Genomic DNA, 8675 nt, shown 5'->3' on the forward strand with positions numbered 1-8675 from the left:
AGGAAAGACTCTAGTTACTTCAATTGTGTGAGGGGGAACATCTAAAGGAAATTGATATATGAGGGTTGAGGTGGGGGATGTGGGGAACGGTGGTGGGGGCGGTGGTTGGAGCGGGCGAGGGTGGGGGTATTGGGGTAAGGGTCCCAGGTGAGACGGAGAGAGAGAGTTTAGTTACCTGTAGCTGATCTCTGCTGCTATTCTGTAATCATCCTGCTACTTGTTTTTGAGAACTTGGCTTTTCCTGTTTTTACTCTCAGGAGGCCGTTGGTATTAAGCTCATTTATTGTTCATCATACTGTGTTTAGAGTTACAGTGTTTTGTTGCATGTTTGGGTTTCCTCGGTAAGTTTGTGGAAAAGTACTTTTAATATGAATAAGAGCTCATTTCTTGATTGTTGTATTAGGGCTGCTCGATTAGGGCAAAAATCACAATCACGATTATTTTGGTCAATATTGAGATTGTGATTAATCAACATGTAGTGCAGGCACGTGAGCATGTGAATCGCACGTGGCCAACTCATTGACGTTGGAAACATCATGCATTTAGAAAGAACATTTTGTCCGGGTGATGTACGAGCAAGTGGTGCTGTAAAGCGCCAACCTTCACCCTGGGCCTTTCCAAGCCGACCTAGAACCAGTTGTGGCGCACCACTAGGCGAAAGAGCAGTAAGAGCTGTAAAGGGAAGGGGTGCGGTGGATTTATAACACAAGACAAAACGGCGATTATCTTGTTTTCATAATTGTTGGAAGCCAAAATCGTAATTGAAATTTGATTAACTGCACAGACCTATGTTGTATTGTTTTTTTTGGGGGGCGAAAAATGATGAGCTGCAAATCTATCACCTAGTAGTGTTTAGCTATACTACATGGCTGCATGGCTCTAGGGATGGTCGTTCCCGTCTTTGGTTCCACCACTGTCAGATGATTGCCATTAGCTTTTTTTAGAGAGATTCTTTGTTATTTTATCTCACACACATCCGTGCTAACTGGCTTTCGGCTGTAGTCTCTGCGGTGTGTTCAGGTGCAACTTGTTGGCCAACACAAAGGCGACGTGAAGCGACGTATCAGGCGGTAACTGGTGGCCTTCGTCGCTGCAAGTTCTTTGATGTCAGGTTGGTGCATCTGGGCCCTTATGTTAGCATGCTGACGTTAGCATTTAGCTCAAAGCACCGCTATGCCTAAATGCAGCCTCACAGAGCTGCGAGCATGACTGTAGACTCTTTTAGTCTTGTTAAATCGTATGCTGGTGTTTGGCTTGAAACAGTTTGATGCAATTTGGTTATTTGGTTATAAGTAAGTGAATTACATAAGATTGCACAGTGCATCACCCCGTGAGATTAAGTGAATGGCTGCATGCATCTTAGTTACATTAAGTTGAAGTCCAAGCATGAACAATAGGGCCATGATAGAACAGTAGTAGTACTGTTAAGATTTATGGATTAACATTATAGAAAATAAATCTCGCTGTACGTCAGGTGGCTTTATCTTAAAAGGTTACAACATAATGACTGATATATTAAATTCCTGTGTGCAAAAAATGTGTTTATGAAAAGTGTTTTACTATCATCTGTCATAGATGTGAATGCTCTGTTGAGATATTTCAGCTACACATGACCTTTGACCTTTGGAGCCATCAATTCAGGTTTACATTGATAACTTTTTATACACATATACATGGCCACAGATGCACTGAGCAGCCATTAACACACTGACAAGCATCACACCCTTTTGCATCAACCCAGACTGGCTCTTAAAGCTGTGGGGCTGCTGAGCCCTGCTGCAGCTGTGACGGCAACAAGAGGCGAAAGGGAAAAAGGGGACGATTCAGGAAGAATAAGAGAAAAGAGAGAATCCTCAATGATGCCTTGTATCCTTCACAACTGTCTCCTGTCTCCCTCTCGGAGCAAAATCAGTCACATTATTCTCTTACCTCTCTTCATCTACCATGCAGTTTGAATGTGTGTATAGTATGTTTGTGTGTTTTTGGCTGTAAAACCCCTCACATATCATATAAGAAGATTTCATGGCCAGATTTGGAAACCCCCAAACAACCCATCTCTGTAGGACGAGGGGACATGCTTGAAAAATGATAATTGGGCGGAATGAGAGGCGAGGGACGTGGAGATTGAGTCATTTGCAGGAAAATGCAGAAAATGATGTTCAAGAATTCAGCTGGGAACAAGGGTGTCCTTTGTTAGGATGTTTCTGCTGCATGTCTGGCTGGTTGCTGTTTGGGACATCATCACACAGCATTGATGTTCCTCTCTAAAAATGTTCGATCTTAATGATTCTCTCACAGGCTGTTTTTCTCCTCTGGACACAAAAACAAAATTCTCATTAAATGTCTAATTTGGCTTGACATCCTGGTAGCTGAGATCAACAAGATACATTTTACATACTTGCAAACAATGGTGGAAAGTAACTGAGTACATTCACTCTAGTGCTGTACTTTAGTACTGCTTTGAGTTTTGTACTTCACTAGAGAATTTCCATTTTGTGCTTCTTTATATTTTTGCTTATTTGCTACATTTAAAGGAACAGTGCGTAACATTTCGGGGGAACTATTACCAGAAATGGAATATAATATTCATAACTATGTTTTCATTAGTGTATAATCACCTGAAACTAAGAATCATTGTGGTTTCATTAGCTTAGAATGAGCCCTTCATATCTTCATGCGGTTCGCCATGTTGCTCCGCCATGTTTCTACAGTAGCCCAGAACGGTCAAACTAAATACTGACTCTAGAGAGAGCCTTTCACGTTTTTATGTTACCTGAAGGCCACCGTAGTTCTTCGACATGCTTGTGAAACTGCGGTAATGTGAGCCGCAGATTGCTAAAACATGGTATTGCCAGCCGACGTCTGACTTCCGTTGCTCCTAAAGTAGTGTTATTATGGTAAGGATGGCCTCTGAGCGAGGAGAGCAACGCTACCACAGATTTACACTCGTCGATTCACGTTGCTGCAGTCTTGGAAAGGGAGGAGTGAGTGGAGGGGTAGGTACTCAGTTGGTTGCAATCTGCAACCACACCCCTAGATGTCACCAAATCCTACACACTGTCCCTTTAAGGGGGAAATATTGTGCGTTTAACTTCACTATATATTTGACAACTGTTGCTTTGCTGGGAACGATCATACGAAACATAATCAGCTTATAAAATATGATGCATTGATGCATAAATTAATGCTTGAGCAACAATAATGCAATATAATATACCACTCGCAACAACTAATACCTATTCCTAATACCTGATCATTTTATGAAATATGATGCTTTCAAACTATCTGACAGTATATCAAATTGTAATTCGAACTGTTTTAACCTTGTCCAAAATTAAATGTTGCTTGCACATTATCATGCATCACTATTAATAAACCGATAATATAACAGTAAACAATATTAAAACATCCTAAATCATGCACGATGAGTACTTTTACTTTATCTACATTGTGTTGATGAAATGAAATGATTGGACGGCTACATGCCCGTCTGCCTGCGCGCGCTCTGCTGGAGTGACGTTGTGAGTACCAACAATAGTCATGTTCGTTGTTTGCTTTCATAATGATAGTTTTGGAGGGAGTGGCTTTGGAGGAAGGCCTGAAGGGACGGACTGTCTGTGTTGCCAACTTGGTGACTTTCTCTCTAGATTTAGGGACTTTTGGAGTTAATGCTGCCAGCTACTTTCATTGGCAAAGAATTGGCAAGACTAGGCTGGGTTTTTCGGTTGGTTAATTTTTTAAATCTAGCGTACTCTTGCTAGATTCTCAAGACACGGCACCAAAAACTACAGCCTCCAAAATGACCATAATGTTGAAATAACACCTCTCTAAAACAGTTTCAACAAGAAAACATTAACATTATAACTTTCATGAAAGTAGTAGGACAGTTGTATTAGTCTGCAGTTGGGGTAATTGTGTACCTAATGAAGTGGCAAATGAGTGTGAACGGCTTATTTACAGTCTTTTCAGGGAAAATCAAGATTTTGATCACGGAAGAACTTTCTTAGAAAAGTAAAGAAATTGCCAGCTTAGGTCATCATTGCTTGTTAACGTCAGCCCAATGGTTTCATAATAGTTCCTGTTATGCTTGTGTCTTGCTGTATTGATTATGGGTAGTTTTGAAGAAGAAGAAAAATACTGTACTGTGCTTTGAAGTTGCTATAGTAAGTCTATTTCGCTTTGTACTTCTTTCTGTCATGTTTCTCGGACAGTATTGTTACTGTATGTCTATATATATTTTGTTTACTTGTTGTCTAAATAATCATTTTTGTTTTAAGACTCTGAGTGGAGTAGAAACTTGCTTTTTAGATTGTTTGGTTGGGTATATCGGGTTGGCATCCTAAGTGTACACGGTTGGAATGAACTCACTTTTGAGTTAATGTTGCACTAAAGGAACTGAAGAAGGTCATTATTGTCACTTAGTTATGTCATTGTGCAAATGAAGAGCTGGTCTGAGTCATTCACATCATCAACGGATGAACCCTTAGATGAGTTTCTGATTCTCATTCCTTCTATCAGGATGAGTGAATTCTGGTCCTTCAAAAGAGACCAAAGTTGCATTCAATGTAGGGCTGTGCAATATATTGATATTATATCAATATAGTGATATGAGACTAGATATTGTCTAAGATTTTGGAAGTGTCTTTTACTCATTTTAAAGGCTGCATTTAGTGCATTACAGTAGTTTAGCAGACTGTTCTAGCTGTTCTATTATTTGCCTTCACCCACTTAGTCATTATATCCACATTACTGATGATTATTTATCAAAAATGTCATTGTGTAAATATTTTATAAAAGCACCAAAGGTCAACCCTACAATATCGTCACAATATATTGAGGTATTTGGTAGGGGTGTATCGAAAAAATCAAATATCGAAAAATTATGTTTTGTGAAACTGTATCGATTCTCAAAAACACAGTATCGATTTTGAATTAATAGTTTACATGCAAAGATTAACTCAGTCAATACTTCATTTCATTTGCAAAGAGATGTGCCCTCTCAGTGTATGAACGCCCTAAAAGTGGATGTTACAGGGACTGTGATAAATGCAAATGTAGATCCCACTGTTCTGATTGCATAAAAACGTAAACTTTTTTAACTCAGATTTTACGCATATGGTGGTGTGTTCTTTATTCTATGACAGTTTTACAAATATTAGATAAAAAAAATCGCAATATATCGCCTTGCTTACAGTATCGCAATATATCGCAATATATTGAATCGTAATCCCTGTATCATGATACATGAACGTATCGTATCGCCAGATTCTTGCCAAAACACAGCCCTAGTATTTGGTTAAAAATATCCTGATATTTGATTTTCTCCATATCGCCCAGCCCTATTACTACTATAAGCATTATAATACTGTTTTCATGCCAGGGATTTAATGTTGTGGCATCTCAATTGTATTAATCATTGAATGCTGATTGGAAGTGCCGTTCACCATCACTGGTTGACCTGGGTTTTACTTCCTTTGTGTTTCCAGCACAGAGGCTGTTTTGATGTGAGAGGGCGAACAGGAAGAGGGGTGATGCCTCTTAGGCGGAGATATGGAAAAGGAGGAGGATAAAAAAAGTCACTTTCCAATCATGAGTTTTTCTCGGAACATTGAATTAAGCAGCGTGAACGGGTGGGGGCCTCGAGGGTCTGGGGGCGGCTGGCCGCAAAGATGCCCGAATGAAAGAGTTCGTTGTTTGACGCTGGGAGAAGGAGATGAAAGGGGAGAGGGAGATGGCGAGTTTGTCGGACATCAGTCCCCTCTCCCATCGCCTTCTCACCCTGCGGCCCTCCCTCGCTCTGCCCATGTGAGCTAGAGTTCAAACGCAGGGCCCACAGCTGCTCGCATAGACACACACAAACACACGCACACACACAGAAGTACATAACTAAAACATACAGGTAGACACGCAAACTACTTGCAGAAATGCATCTGCAAACATGTGCTGCATACTCAACTGCTTTACAGGCAAACAAACAGAAAGTCACATGCATGCAGTGCCTTTAGGTGCAACGGTCGCTCAAAGACTTAAAACGTTTATAACCCATTAGAGCTGTCAATAATGAACATTTATTTCTGGCATTAAAGTACAACAAAGAACCATATCTGTTCTCAAACTTTAAGAAGATTTCACAAAGAGAGTACAAAATGTTACGATTAATGACCTAGTTCAAAGAGAGCACTTGTGATAATCATCTCGTGCAATACCACAAGATAATTTACAGAGATCATACATTCAAAAGGTTACTGATAAACAGCCATTCAAATTGAAAAAGTATGATTAGACAAGTGCATTGCAGTTAAACTGAGGAAGGCTGCCAAATGCTCTTTTAAGTTTAGGGTACATATAATATGAATTTGCATGGATAGACAAATATAGCAAATATATGAGTTTCTTATATTCTCTAATTGGGGTTATTGTCCATATCCATCCATATGTTTTTCTTCAAAAATATCATATTTTACAGATTACAGGAACGCATATTATATGATCAGACACACATTTTGTGCACATTATGTTTCATTTAGCTTGAAATTGTCATGATGTTCCTAAATTGACAGTTTTTGCAATGTCCATTTTTCAATTGAGTGGATCTTCAGCCTCAGAATGATTTTAAACCATTAAAGTTAGCATTATTATCTAAATAACTTATATATGATATTTATTTTAAAATTCTAAATACTTAAAAAAAATGTTTAACTGAAAATAAAAACTTTAAATTATATAAATATCTCAGTTTATTTAAGCCCGCAAAAGTTCTGTCAACTATGTCACTAACGGAACATCCCCCTGCAACTAAAAAATGGTTTGTCCCAAAACCATATGACCAGCATCACATGATGTAATTACTCAAAATTTTAAATACATTCTGGTGTCCTCTCATTTTAAAAAAATGTTTTATCTGTAATAGCGCATTGCCAAGGAGTATATTAATGGACTGTCAACTATGTTGGGTGCATTGTTATGGTTTACAATTCTTTTATGATTTTAATTCAAATAGGGAAACTAAGTTACCCAGAGTAGAGCCAACTCATGACTCCATAGTTGACGTGACCCTACTGGGATCAATGGGAAAATATCCTTTTCCTTAAAATATAAAAACAAGTAGTTAATGTTTAAGCTTTGCAATAGTTAATATATTACACTGAAGGAATATTTGAACTTAAACCACTGATAGTTTTTATGAGAAAGCACATTACCTTGTTAATTTTGTTCATGTGAAATATACCCCCAATTATAGAATGACCCATTTACAAACATGAAAATACTGCAGCAGAACTTTACACTGTAGAGATACTCTACTGCTACATTGGTTGTCATTTACGTCAGCTTGAGTGATGGACATTTTTTATTTTCAACACCTGGCTGTAACCCTATTACTCTCATTCAGTCTAGAGCACCCAGATCAGAAATAACATCAGTGTAAAGGTTCAAGTTATCAGGCCCAACAAACAAAGCCGCCCTTGTCGTCGACAGCGAGAGACGCTGTTCAGTGTTGTGTCTGTTCACTTGTATTTCCTCTTGATCAGTTAAGATAATTCCATTTAAACGACATCAAGTTACATTAAAGCCTGTTGATTCGTTTGGTCGACACACTAACCTACATGGACGCCTAAAGTGTTTACTATTCATCTGAATGGGATGTGGATATCCATCAACATTAAGCGGTCGCTGTAGAGATGGAGACTTAAGATGGAAACGCCTTATTACAGTTTTAGCTAACGGGTCTCTAACAGTGCTTGAACAGAGTTTATGTGTTTGTTGTTAATCATAAAGAGACTATTCAGCACAGCTCACTGAGGAAAAAAACATTCATTTCCTGTCCTAAAATTAAATTCAGTTATATAATTCAGTTTGAATGTGGCTGGATGACGAGACATGCAGAGTTTGTATTTCAGGTTGTAGAATGATTTTTGCTTCCTAAAGGAGTAAACGTGAAATCAAGATATTTGAATGTAGTCTGGCATGGATTTATTTATACATGTTTTATGTTTTGCTCAGTGGGCAACCTCCGGGTCTGAAAAGTGAAGCCAAAGCTGAAGTGCCTTAAACTTGCATTCTTTCTAACAGCCAGCAGGGGGCGACTCCTCTGGTTGCAAAAAGAAGTCTGATTGTATAGAAGTCTGTGAGAAAATGAGCCTACTTCTCACTTGATTTATTACCTCAGGAAACATTGTAAACATGAGTTTATGGTCTCAATCGCTAGTTTCAAGTCTTCTTCAATACAGCATGATGTTCATTTAGTAAATTAAGGTCCCATTAAGAGTCAAATAGACCATAAAGCAGGGTGTGCTTTAGGGCGTGGCTACCTTGTGATGGTTGCTACTACAGCGTTGTCCAGTCTGGGGTGTTTTCGTCGTAGAACTTAACCCCTTCACAATGTGTTTTCTGTTCCTGTTTATGTTTATTTATTTTGCACAAATTAAGACTACACAAACATAACAAAAATACATATTATACAGTGCAGGAAGAGGCAAAAAACCCACTGGGCTTATCTGAAGCCTCCACCTAAATAGTGTTAAAATTTCACAATGTGAAAGAGAACACACGATTAATATACAGAAATAACATGACTACATAATAGTGATGACAAAAACTAAAAACATCTTACTCAGCGTTTGGTTGTACTTAGCTCCACCCTCTTGTGTCACCTCTGGTTGCGAAAAACCAAGATG

Source organism: Sebastes fasciatus, chromosome 13 (assembly GCF_043250625.1).
Source record: "Sebastes fasciatus isolate fSebFas1 chromosome 13, fSebFas1.pri, whole genome shotgun sequence".
NCBI classification, from domain to species: Eukaryota; Metazoa; Chordata; class Actinopteri; order Perciformes; family Sebastidae; genus Sebastes; species Sebastes fasciatus.